Source organism: Rana temporaria, chromosome 10 (genome assembly GCF_905171775.1).
Source record: "Rana temporaria chromosome 10, aRanTem1.1, whole genome shotgun sequence".
NCBI lineage: Eukaryota > Metazoa > Chordata > Amphibia > Anura > Ranidae > Rana > Rana temporaria.
Window position 1 is genome coordinate 37,883,643 of NC_053498.1, and position 14,183 is coordinate 37,897,825.

A 14,183-nucleotide genomic window follows, 5' to 3' on the forward strand; every position below is an offset into this window, starting at 1 on the left:
AAGTTGAGAAGCGGGGGTAGAGGGTGTTCTGCTGTCGGAAATGACATCTTACATTAAATTGAGAAGCAGGGGGTGCTGACTTCTTACCTCTTCTCCCATGCAGCCAGCGAGTTGAGAAGCGGGGTGAGGGGGCGAAAATGACTTCTCACCAGGCGGGGCCTCTAGTAATTTGGGGGGCCTTCGCAGCTTTGCGGGGGCCCTAAGCGGCTTGCAAAGTGAGCCTATAGGGCGGATCGGCCCTGCTCTCCATAACAGGGATACAGACAGCAACACAGAACTTCTCCCTGTTTTTTGCCAAATTAAATGCCAGATTTGTCCCAGCTTTTATAAAAAAAATAAAACTTTGCTTTATTGCTTTTATTATATGTATATAAACCAGTCAGTTGAGGGTTCTTATCAGTTGCTGCAGGAACACATGACACAGAATCACGCTTCTCCTGGCCACACCTACCTGACAATTCCTCTGTTGCTGTCAAAGTTCTAGTCTCACCTTTTTAAAGTTTTGATTCAAGGCGTTGACATTATCAATGCAAACACGTCAAACCTGTTTGGCAGAGCCAAATGAGGGCTGGCAAACTGATCGGCGCTCCCTACAAATCTGCTTTCTCTTGTGCTAAGCTTCTTTTACTACTTGGGAAGTTATTGTCAGTAAGGAAAAAGGTAACATTTTACTACTCAATAAGACCTAGATATGATTTATCAATTAGCTACTAGAATATCAGTAGTAAATAGCAATCCAATGATAATGCAATAGTGCTTTCTTTTTTATCTTGTTTAGTGACTAGCAGAAGATAATTGTAATAACTGTGTGTTATCAGTCACTGCAGAACCTTGTAGGAAAAGCAATATAGATGTCTCAATTGTTTCTCTTTATAATAGACAATCAAACCTGTTCAATAAAGGACTGCAAAACGGATGATCTGCAAAGTGTGGAAACGTATAACAACCCATGAAATTGATTTAACTTTTGGCAGATCCATAAATGTTTAATGTCTAATTCGTTGCTGTGGGTTACCAATATTTGTTCAGTCACTACTCTTTGCACTGCCTTGGTGAATATGCCAAAATGTGTTGTTTCAATGTATTTATTTGCAGTAGTTTTATAGTGCAGATGCAGTGGGCCAGATTCACAGAAGAGATACGACGGCGTATCTCCTGATACACCGTCGTATCTCTGAGAGTATCTATGCGGCTGATTCATAGAATCAGTTACGCATAGATAGCCCTAAGATCCGACAGGTGTAATTGACTTACACCGTAGGATCTTAGGCTGCAATACTTCGGCCCTCGCTGGGTGGAGTTTGCGTAGTTTTCCAGCGTCGGGTATGCAAATGAGCTTTTACGGCGATCCACGAAGGTTTTCGCGTTTGTTACGTCGTCGCTAGTAATTTTTTCCCGTCGCAAAAATTAAGCATGCTTTTACATGGCTTAACTTTAGACGAGCCATGTTAAAGTATGGCCATCGTTCACGCGTCGAATTTCCAAAAAATATTTTTTTGCGTAAGACGTCCGGGAATACGAAAGTACGTTACGCACGTCGCCGTTCAAAAAAATTACGTCACTTTGCGCAAAGCACGGCAGGAATTTCAAAACGGAGCATGCGCAGTACGTCCGGCGCGGGAGCGCGCCTAATTTAAATGGTACACGCCCCATTTGAATTAGGCGGGCTTGCGCCGGACATCTTTACGATACACCGCCGCAAGTTTACAGGTAAGTGCTTTGTGAATCAGGCACTTACGCTGAAAACTTGCGGCGGTGTAACGTAAAGACGATACGTTACGCCGCCGGAGTTTTCTGTGAATCTGGCCCAGTATGCTGTGCTTTACACAGTACATTGATCTACTCACAATAGTCCCTGTCTTCTACAAGGGTCACAAATCTAAAGGCCCTAATACACTTATACACACACACAACATGGGCAATTTGAGTGAAAGTCAATTAAGTCTGCCGGTATGTTTTTAATTGTGAAAGGAAGCCAAAGTACCAGGGCAAACCCATAGGGAAAGGTGTATAAACTGTATGTTCAGTGTGTTTTTGGTAGGACTTGAACCCAGGAAGTTTAAGAGCATAGAACTGGGATGCGTCCACGGGACAGCGCATGCACCGTACGTTATTCGTAACTTTATGACGCTCAGTCCTTCATTTACATGGGGTCACGCCTCATTAGCATGGCTCACGCCCACTTCCACCTACGCTGGCTTACGCTGAGGAAACCCAGCGTAGATTTGAGAGCGACTGGGAGCAAGTGCTTTGTGAATACTGTGCTTACATCTGTGCGCTGCGCCGGCGTAGCGTAAAAGACATACGCTACGGCGGCATAAATATGCGCCGATGTATGTGAATCCGGGCCTTAGTCTCTATATCAGGTTATTCAAAAGTAGGTGGCTTAAGGTTTTCTCTTGTGGCAATCAATCTCTGGCATATTTTAATTACGTTTTGAATATTTGATTAGAGTGTTCATACAAAGAGACATGTTTAAAAAAATCACTAAAAGGTCTAGTGTTAAGGCAACCTTTCTTGTTCTGATATTGTTGCATGGCAGATCATGAAACAATTGACCTGTGCGTCCCATTTAGATGATGGGGAGATCAGCATTAATAGCCATCCCTCTGAATGAAATGCTTCACTCAATCTTAATTTTGTCAGAGATAAACAACGATAACCTAGAACTCCCTGTGAATGACTTGTAGGCTGTAATAGGCAGGTTTCATGATGTGTAAATAGTAATATGATGAATTAAGATACTTTAGTCTCCCCCTCAAGGATTGAATTTTCCTGACTTAGTTGTCAGTTGGATATGTATTATTCTAATTAAGATTTTTTTATGTGCAAAATGTATATTACAGTGTCAAGGAGAATGTTAAATTGTCATGTACTGTATATGTCCTCTTCTTAAAATAGAAATTCATGAGCGAAATAGTTTTGGGAATTGTGTCTAAAAAAACGAATTTTTTCTATTGCCGTGAGCACTAAATAAAATGCACACAAAATAGGCTAGCAACATGAAAACGAATATCTGATTGATGGCTTAGAACAGTAGTTCAAAAAGGTAAGGGGAGGGGAAAACATCCGAAATATTGAATCAAGAAGGAAATACTACTCAAGGTAGTGACAAGGCGGACTTTTTGAGGCAATCACAGGGACATAGGGATTTAGAAAAATATAAATTTAATTACAAAAAATACATACAATAAATTCAATAAAATACAATGAAAAGATACAGAATATACATTCACAAGGCGAGACGAAAGAAAATATTGCTTGTGAATGTATATTCTGTATCTTTTCATTGTATTTTATTGAATTTATTGTATGTATTTTTTGTAATTAAATTAATATTTTTCTAAATCCCTATGTCCCTGTGATTGCCTCAAAAAGTCTGCCTTGTCACTACCTTGAGTAGTATTTCCTTCTTGGCTTAGAAGTACCGTTGGTTTATTTTCAAACTCTTTTTATATAAGGCCCATTATTTTTTTTCCTTTTTATTTCAAACTGTTATGCTGTAACTACAGAGCAGAGTGCCTTTCTTTGTCACCATTTTATACGCCCATGTCAGTTATTATCTGCAGGTGAAAATGTCACCAGGCACCAGGCATGTGAAGTGCCCTCACGTGACTGTTTTATTGCGTAAGCATAGTTTGTCCTCTAACAGCGATAATGCTAATGTATTTTATCATCATCATGAAGATTGAAGATGAGAAAGCCATATAAGGTCCAGATCTGTAAAAAATGACTTAGGCCCTCATGTGTAGGCAGATTGTACATGGGCCACCTTTATTTTTTTTATGAACATATTTCTTTATGTAAGCCTTCAATGAAAAAAAAACCCCATAAGAAACATGTCTTCATATACATAATGATTTTCAGTCATTGTGGCCACAGAGGTCTTTGTGGAAGCAGATCTCCTATGGAGCATTATTCACTAAACTTGAGACATAACTTACAATTTTAGTACTAAGAGGTCAAAGACTGAATTTAGTACAAAGGACTTCTCCTGAATTAGACACAATCTAAAGGGGAGCTCCAGCCCCTGGATTAGCCACAACTTCAAAAACTCATAATAAAAACCCTGCTTGGGCTCCTCTGACTCCAATGACATATAAAAGGGGATAAGGAAAAGAGAAACGGAAATACACAGCCAGGGCCAGATTAAGAACATCATGGGCCTGGTGCTGAGGATTTTGGTGGGGCCTTTTATAAATAATAAATAAATGCGTGGGAATGACATGAATGCAGCCTGGCCAAGGCAAGTGACCAAAGGCACAGAACCCAGAAGGAAGACCGGGTGAAGATGGAAGCGCCCGGGCCCCGCCAGATTCATCACAGCGCAGCACTGGAGGGCTCAGTCTGAAAATTTAAGTGTACACTAATGTGCTAATATGCTGTGCATACTTGTACGTTGTGGCATAACCTACCCCAGGGTCTCTAAAAAGTAGTAATGTCAGGAAAGTTTACTACCACTTTAATATCACAGTATCCCAGGAGCCTCTCGTGGGGCCCCTACTGACCCAGTGGCCCTTGGGCAGTGCCTAAGTGCACAGTTGCCAACATTTAAAAAATATTTTCAGGGACACTTTTTATACAAGTGCTATATTTAGAGTAGCTGAGATCCCTGATGTTCCTCTATACATCATAGTAGTAATCACAAAATTAAATGAGTACTAATAATGGGGCAGACAAATATGAGAACTGAGATTTCCTTTAGTTGAACTAACAAAAGTGTGTCCATTCTAGAGCTGGTAACATTGAGGATATTCAGTATAATTTTAAAGAACTGTTTTTGTGGGTAAGCAACATAGTGGAGGAGTATGGACGATATATAAGTGGGAAGTATGTGCAGGTGAGGGAGAGGAATGTGGAGGGTCTAACAGTGGGCACTATGTACAGGAGAGGAGTGCAAAGGGTATGGCAAAAGGCAGTATGTACAGGAAGAGTGTGGGGGTATGACAGAGGGTAATACATACCAGAGAGAAGTGTGGATGGTATGATGGGGCAGTATGTACAGGAGAGGAGTGTGGAGGGTATGACAGTGGGCAGTATATACAGGAGAGGAATGTGGACGGTATGATAGTGGGCACTATGTATAGGAGAGGAGTGTGGAGGGTATGACAGTGAACGCTATGTATAGGAGAGGAGTGTGGAGGGTATGACAGTGGGCACTATGTATAGGAGAGGAGTGTGGAGGATATGACAGTGAGCAGTATGTACAGGAGAGGAGTGTGGAGGGATGCGACAGTGGGCACTATGTACAGGAGAGAAGTGTATGACAGTAGGCACTATGTACAGGAGAGGAGTGTGAAGGGTATGACAGTGGGCGCTCTGTATAGGAGAGGAGTGTGGAGGATATGACAGTGGGCACTTTGTACAGGAGAGGAGTGTGGAGAGTATGACAGTGGGCACTATGTACAGGAGAGGAGTGTGAAGAGTATGACAGTGAGCACTATGTACAGCAGTGGAAGGTTGTTTAGGGACTGCGTAGTGGTTAAGCGGGTCATACATGGATTGAAATTACGCCAATTATGCAGAGACCAGCCATAGTTGATCTATGTATGGGCTAGCTGGTTTTACACAAGTCAATCTATTAATCGACTTGAGTACAACCAGCCTGTTAGGTTTTTACCAAAACAATCAGTGCTGCCAGCTATAGTTAGCAACACTGATCATTGTACTCACTGGCAGAACACAATAACACTGCAGGAGTGATTCCCCCATCCACAGGTCAGCAGGTGAGAGGGTGTGTGGGGACAGGCTGGGGAGAGATAGTAGTCAGTGGCTGGGAAGGCCCTGGCTAGTATCAGAGCCAGATACACACAGGTTACAATTACTCGGAACCGCCAAACATTATATATATTTTAACAGAGACTCTAGGGAATACAATGGCTATTGCTGCAATATTTTATGTCACACTGCATTTGCCCACTTCAATGAATAATAAAAACCATAAAAACAAAACAGTGAAGTTAGCCCATTTTTTTTTTGTTTTAATGTGAAAGATGATGTTACGCCGCAAGAATCGTGAGAGAATCGTGATCTATCTTCTAAGCAAAAAAATTGCAATTCTCATTTTAGCCAGAATCGTGCAGCTCTATACCGTGCAACATAAAAAGTTGCATAGACCACCATAGAGTAATTTTCTAGCAAAAAAACAAATGATGATTTTTACATGTAGTAGAGAAGTGTCAGAATTGGCCTGGGTGGCAATGGGTTTAATTACCATGAGTAATATACAAATAATTATTATAAGCACTGTGATCCCATCAGTCTGCTGCAGTGTGTCAGCTTGTATTTATATTGGCCGCTCTGTATGTAGCTTCTGACAGGCTGTGCAAGCAGGCCCGTATCTCCGGAACCATAAATGATAGCCATCCCATATTTTGACCAGTTGTGGGGTAGGTCTTCAACTGCCTACCCCCCAAATGTGGGGTTTCTGTGACCCCTGGTCGTTGAGCTACAACCCCCGAAGTCGATCTATTTTTTTTCCTTTTTTTTTTTGGGCAATTGGGCCTATCTTGAGAAAGGGGCCTGGAGCTGCAGCTCCATCAGCCCTCTTGTTAATCCGGCCCTGTACACAGCCCACTGTAAAAACACATAAATGGAATAGCCACTGATAAAAACTGAATCATTTACAATGTGTCAATCATACTGTGATAAAAACTCAATGCCCACCATTCTTGCCCCTATCCAGTGACAGTAATCAATATGTAGCGAGGAATGTTAAAATACAATATCTTCAATCCTGAGCAGCAATAATAAATTGAAATATGGAAATTGCATGCATGTGAATGGGATGTGGAGCTAGGTTGGCTCCCAATGGGGGCCTAGGAAGATCAGACCTGGATCCTGGGAAAGAGGCACTCTGGCATATTGTGGTAGGTGTTGTTAAGTCCTTATTGTATCCAACAGGCGGGAATTGCTGTCATATGAAAGGGGAAGGGACGGCACCCTGGGTCAACAGTGGTCTAGAGGAATTCTATATGGAATTGAAAGGTTCAGTCACAGTATGTATGTGACAGATTTTAACCACATGCCGACCGCGCTATAGACAAAATATGTCTACAGCGCGGTCGAGTTATTCTGGGTGGACGTCCCTGGAACGTCCTCCCAGAATCTTGCTCCTGCGCCCCCGGAATCGTCCGTCTAGACCCGGCGCATCACGGTAAATAGCCGCTGATGGCGGCCATTTACCACGTGATCGCTTTGTCAAATGATGGAGCGATCACTTGATCACTTGACCACTGGGCACTTAAACCCCCTTCCTAACCAGATACATTTTCAGCTTTCGGTGCTCTCACAATTTGAATGACAATTACTCAACAATTACTAGTCATATAACATTGTACCCATATGAAATTTTTGTCCTTTTTTCACACAAATAGAGCTTTATTTTGGTGGTATTTAATCACCGTTGGGTTTTTTATTTATTTTTGCACTATAAAAGAAAAAAGACTGAAAATTCTATAAAAAAATGAATTTTTCTTGTTCCTGTTATACAATTTTGAAAATTATTAATTTTTCTCCATACATTTTGGCCAACATTTATACTGCTACATATCTTTGGTAAAAATAAGTACAAATTGGTGTATATTATTTGGTCTTTGTGAAAGTTATACAGTCCACAAGCTATGGTACCAATATCTGAAAATTGATCACACCTGAAGTATTGACCGCCTATCTAATTTGAGACCCTAACATGCCAGAAAAGTACAAATACCCCCCCCCCCCCCCCCCAAATGATCCTTTTTTTGGAAAGAAGACATTCCAAGGTATTTAGAAAAATGCATGGTGAGTTTTTTGAAGTTGTAATTTTTTTCACAAATTTTTCATATTAGCAGGTTATTTCTCACACACAGCATATGCATACCACAGTCTATTGATGAGGGTAATGGGAATCTTCACATGTGAACATCCCATTACCCTCATCAATAGACTGTCATATCAGCATCACTATTGTTGTTTACTATAGATCTCTTTTCACCAATTTTGGATATCACATTCTATATTATACATCTTATACCTTTTATATACTATTTATTTTTATATGTGTGCACATTTTAGTGACTTTTAACCCACAGGGGACGCGACACCCCCAAAGGGTTTCACGGTGTCTTAACACAGATTTCTTTCAAGTGTATTTCTAGTGTTATTTTTTGACACGTACTGCACATTTTTGAGTTTGGTCACTCACCCCCCTTTATTTGATTGTGTTTCATTCATTTATTTATACACTGTGTTGTGATTCATCACATACCTGGAGCGCTTATCATTTATTTAGCTTGTTTTTTCTTCTTTGTGTTATGTGAACACTTTTAGATACAGCTGCCTCAGGTACTATCTGCACACTATTTTTTCATTATTCTGTTTACTCACAGTAGCGCATTGGAATTTATTATTTATTATTCACAGGAATATAGCATGACAGGTCCTTTTTACAGTGAGATGTGGGGTCAATAAGACATCACATGTCACCTCTAGGCTGGGAAGCCTGAAATAAAAAGAACAAAAAAATTATATTGGCGGATTATTGGTAGAGTATTGTGTATTGCTGGTTATGGACAGGGATGGCTGAGCATGGAGGGATGGATGGCTGAATCTGTGACTGCAATTGTCACAGATCCTCAGCCAGCTGCCCACAGCACTGCTGCTGCCATCCGATCTCTCCCCCTCTCCTCTCACACTGTACCGATCGGTACAGAGAGGGGAGGGAGGAACCGGCGTCATCACATGACGCCGGTTTGTTTACAAGTGATCGCTCCGTCATTTGACGGAGCGATCACGTGGTAAACGGCCTCTATGAGCGGCAATTTACTGTGATCAGTGATGCGCCGAGTCTTCTTAAAAGGGTGCCAAGAATTTTGACCAGGCCATTTTCGGAGTTTTGTGTGACATTTTGCTTTTTTTCCAATACACACAAAGGGAATAAACATGTGTATAGCAAAACATGTGTAACTGCAATACTTTTCTGTGAGAAATACTTGGTTTTCTGGAAAAATTTCTTGGGGTGCCAACAATTTCGGCCATGACTGTAGTCCCAAGTTGGAAGAGAGTAAATGGATACTTATCAGGTGGTGATGGAAAGACAAATCTTCAGTGCCAATCTCCAATGAGGCCCATCAAGCATGAGCAAGTGTTCATATCCTCTAGTCACAGGGGCAAGGTGGACAAGGAGAAAGAAAGCCTAACCGGTTTCGCCGGACACCGTCTGCTGCGTCAGAGCAGTGTGGTCCCGACCACAACTTCTTCAGGTACAAGACCAACACCAAGGATTTCAACTTTAAAGGGGTTGTAAACCTATGTGTTTTTTCACCTTAATGCATCCTATGCATTAAGGTGAAAAAACACCTTGCAGTGTCTGGCCCCCCAGTGCCCCCGTTTTACTTACCTGAGCCCCAAATTCCCATGCTGGGTCCCGGGGGGCAGGGCCGAGTCATACACTCAGCGTCTATGGATGCTGAGTGTATGACACAGGAGCACCCGCAAGGTAACCCCCTCGGTTGAGAGCTTCCCTGAGGGGGTTATCTAATGCGGGGAGGAGCAGTGAGAGCCACCATGGGACCCCAGAACAGGTGGATCGGGACCACTCTGTGCAAAATGAACTGGACAGTATGACATGTTTGTTATTTTTTTTTAAAACGCAAACCTTTAATATCACTTTTAGTCTAGTCTCTACGCACAGAGCATGGCTTCTACTGATGACAATAGATTACCAAATCTTGGACCCAAAGTTCCTTGTCACCCATAGCAGAAACAGAGGGAGTGTGATCCTTCACCCACCCGCTCACTACAGTGGACACAAGTGAGACAATCAGCAGGCCATCTCCGTCAACCACATAATCCTCACTTTTTTTCACATGCCCTCACAATACAGAATATCCCTCTATAAATAACTTGGTACTTCAATAACACAATGTCCAGTTGTGTTGGGATTTTACGGTAGAAACTAGTTTTACTTCAAGTGTAACAAAAGAGAACTAACACAAGGCTTAAAAAAGTAACTCCATAAAGAAGTCACAAATCCAGTGCTCAACATTAATGGAATCTTTTCCAAAAGCTAATGTTAATGTGAGCCCTAGAACTCACATAGAGGAAGAATTTACAAATTTTTCCCCCTAGGTCAGGGTCTTCCGGCAGGCACTCCCTTCTCCAAGATGCAGCTGAAGCGTCCATTAACCTCTTTCCCACCGGGCTTGTTTTTCAGATTCGGTGTTTACGAGACTAAAACTGTTTTTTTTTGCTAGAAAATTACTTAAAACCCCCAAACATTATATATTTTTTTTTCTAACACCCTAGAGAATAAAATGGCAGTCATTGCAATACTTTTTGTCACACCATATTTGCGCAGCGGTCTTACAAGCGCACTTTTTTGAATTAAAAAATAAGACAACAATACATTTTGCCCAATTGTTTTATATATTGTGAAAGATAATGTTACGCCGAGTAAAATGATACCCAACATGTCACGCTTAAAAATTGCGCCCGCTCGTGGCATGACGTCAAACTTTTACCCTTAAAAATCTCGATAGGCGACGTTTAAAACATTCTACAGGTTGCATTTTTTGAGTTACAGAGGAGGTCTAGGGCTAGAATTATTGCTCTCGCTCCAACGATCGCGGCGATACCTCACTTGTGTGGTTTGAACACAGTTTTCATATGCGGGCGCTACTCGCGTATGCGTTCGCTTCTGTGCGCGAGCTCGTCGGGACGGGGCGCTTTAAAAAAAATGTTTTTTGTTTTCTTATTTATTTGTATTAAGTTAATAATTTTTTACACTGAAATAAAAAAAAAAATTGATCACTTTTATTCCTATTACAAGGAATGTAAACATCCCTTGTAATAGAAAAAAGCATGGCAGGTCCTCTTAAATATGAGATCTGGGGTCAAAAAGACCTCAGATCTTATATTTAGACTTAAATGCAAAAAAAGAAAAAAAAAATTGAAACTGTCATTTTTTCAAATGACAAAAAAAAAAATGTTTCTTTAAGACGCTGGGCGGGACTGACGTTTTGAAGTCACTTCCGCCCAGCAGAGCTATGTGGACGGGTGAAGGACATTTTTCCCTCACTCGCAACCCCAGTCAGCTGCCGAACGGACCCGATCGCCTCCGCCGCTACCAACGGCTCTGGTAAGCGGCGGAGGGCATGGGAGAGCGGCAGGAGGGGCCCTCTCCCACCACCGATAACGGCGATCTCGCGGCGAATCCGCCGCGAAGACCGCCGTTATCGTGTACACCACCGCCCACTGAAGAGTTGGATATCTCGGTTGTGGCAGCAGCTGCTGCCGTTACCGAGATATCCATCTTTAAAAAGAGGACGTCTTTTGGACATGGGGCGGTGGTCAAGAGGTTAATAAGGAACCCCTAAAGTGAGTTAGTCACTTATGCCATTCCCTCTGACATTATCCATAGTGATGGTATTCCTCACCAGGGGTGTCTGTAAGACACATCTCCTTGCTTATGACCACCAACTGCCTTTTATATCCCGAAGTATAAAAAAGGAGAGATTGACAAGTAGTCACTACACAACGCAAGGGGCAGAACTTCGCTGAAAGGAACACCTACATGTGTAATAGGATGTCAACAGTCTGCATGTCTTTTTTTCATTTGTGTATCAAGTGTCTGTCAGGAAATTTGTACATATTGCCCATTGCAAACAATTGATAATTTTTTGAACACTCATATATCTAGCAATAACTAGACCGTTATTCTGAGTTCCAGAATGTCCTTCTATCGGTACGGATTTTCAAAACCCTGAATGCTGACACTCAACATAAAACAGGCTATACTTATCTGCTATACGCTGTGTTAGGTATAGTCTGGTTACTATGGAAAAAATTCCTTTCCTTTTCAGATACTTTTTTTACAAAACACTCTTGAAAGCCAGGATGTTGCTAAGCAACATGTCCAGACCATGCTAGTCCACACAGGCAAGTAGTCAAACCTGTATTTTCCCTTGAGGTGGCCACAATATGCAACAAGGAATGTAAACATCCACAATAAGTGATGATCATGTTTAAAAGCAACAGTGTAAAAATAAATACAATTAATTAATTAATAATTAAAAAAAATTAAGTGCCCCCACCCCCTGTGCTTGTGTGCAAAGGCGAACGTATGCGTCGGTCCATCCTGCACACACACAAACCGCAATCGTCCCACACATATTGAGTATCACCACGAATGTCAGATCATGGGCAGTAATGTTGGCACTAGACCTCCTCTGTAAATCTAAAGAGGTAACCTGTAAAAGCTTTTAAAGCGCCTATGGATAGTAAAATGTACAATGTTTGTCGCTGCTGCACAGATGTGTGCAATTTTAAAGCATGCACACCATACAGTACTTGGTATTATCTTTTATATTTTACAAAAAGTTGGGTTATGTATTGTGTTTTTTTGCATTAGAATTCAAAAAAGTTTATTTGAGCCTCTGCTTTAAAAAAATATATAATGTTTGGGGTTTCTTTTTAATCCAATTTTTTTATTTCTTTTATATACAAACAACAAAAACAACATACAACCCAGGCACGTATTGAGAGAAAAAAAAAACACTCACCCCCCCCCCCCCTCCCTCCCCATTACTCTTAAGTCTATCTATTCTCATCTCATCATACATCCAAAATGTCAGACCATCTTCTCCATATCTTTTCAAATTTCCCTAGACAACCTCTATATAGAAAAGTATATTTTTCCTTAATTGGGGTTTCCCTTACTTACTTTTCCCTTACTAGCCTGGAATAGACTCCTTATTATTGATAACGTATATTCACCCGGGGTTCTCGATTCATCCAGGATACCCAGAAGACACTCCCCGGCTCTAGAGACATCCCAGTCCTATTGTTGTTGATCATAGAAACCATCTCATGCCAGTAATGATGGAGTTTAGGGCATCTCCATAGCATATGTATTAAAATAGCAGGGCTCCCTTTACATCTCGGACATTGGGATCTACGTTTCCATTTAAATAATCTCTCTGGTGTATAATGATCCCTATGTAAAGTGAATAATTTGTGTTAAATGTTGTGATGGATAGGGAGGCCAGGGGTATTACCAACAATGCCAATGCCCACTGTTCATCTGAAATTGTCCCTATATCGCAAGACCAGGCTGAACTTGCTGGTATATCCACATTATTATCAAATAATATATTGTATAATTGTGATATCAAACCCTATTTTTTGCCCGTCTTATCCAACAAGGCTAATAGCACTGATTTATTAAATTTCAGTTTATGCGACCAGTCCTGTGCTTTTAATGCATGCCTAAACTGTAAAAATAAAAATAAATCTTTGATTTGGAATATTGTATTAATTTCTTAATACAATAAAGGTTTTCATCACATCTTCCTGGAATAGATGTGCCATATACCTTAGTCCCTTCATCCTTCATATCTCGTACCCTTCCAGTTTCATCAGTTCTGCATAACTACTATTGTTCCATATTGGGGTATATACAGGCCCGGATTTCCCACAAGGCCACCAAGGCCAGGCCTTGGGACGGCAGGGTGCAGACGGGTGGCAGTGGCATGGAATCCCCCGACGGCTAGTTAAGGGCGGTAAGTTGCTTTCTGGAATCCGCTCGCTCGTTAACAAGTGATTTTGGCGATGTCGCCGCAATCTTTTGTAAAATGTGTGCTGCCGTCCGTCCTCCCCCCCCCCACATACCTCTCTCTACTGGCTCTGTCTTCGGGACTCTGTCCTCCCCCAGGCCACCGAGTTTGTCTCCTGTGACTGTCCCTGCCGCCGATGTACACAGTAAGGCCCCATACACACGAGAGGATTTATCCGCGTATAAATCCTCTCGAGGATTTCAGCAGATTTCTATGCGATGGCGTGTACACACCATCGCATTGAAATCCGCGCCGAAATCCTCTGGCGATGACGTGTCGCGCTGTCGCCGCGATTATGACGCGGCGACGGGCGCGACGCTGTCATATAAGGAATTCCACGCATGCGTCAAATCATTACGACGCGTGCGGGGAATCCCTTTGGACGGATGGATCCGGTGAGTCTGTACAGACGAGCGGATCCATCCGTGGGATCCGATTCCAGCAGATAGATATGCTGTGCATGTCGACAAATATTTATCTGCTGGAATTCGGAAATATCCGCGGATAAATATCCGCCGGAGTGTACACACCATAGAATCTATCCGCTGAAACCCATTCGATGGGATTTATCTGCGGATAGATTCTATC

At 41.8% G+C, this 14,183-nt stretch overlaps 1 protein-coding gene across 1 annotated transcript in view; it reads left to right on the plus strand.

Moving 5' to 3' along the window:
* Nucleotides 1-536: 536 nt before the first annotated feature.
* Nucleotides 537-14,183, plus strand: part of LOC120916530 (carnitine O-palmitoyltransferase 1, liver isoform-like) — a 149,094-nt gene continuing 135,447 nt past the window's right edge. The window contains exon 1 of the mRNA XM_040327555.1: nt 537-660. The gene's annotated coding sequence lies outside the window, so the exon portion shown is untranslated. The remainder of the gene's footprint in view (nt 661-14,183) is intronic.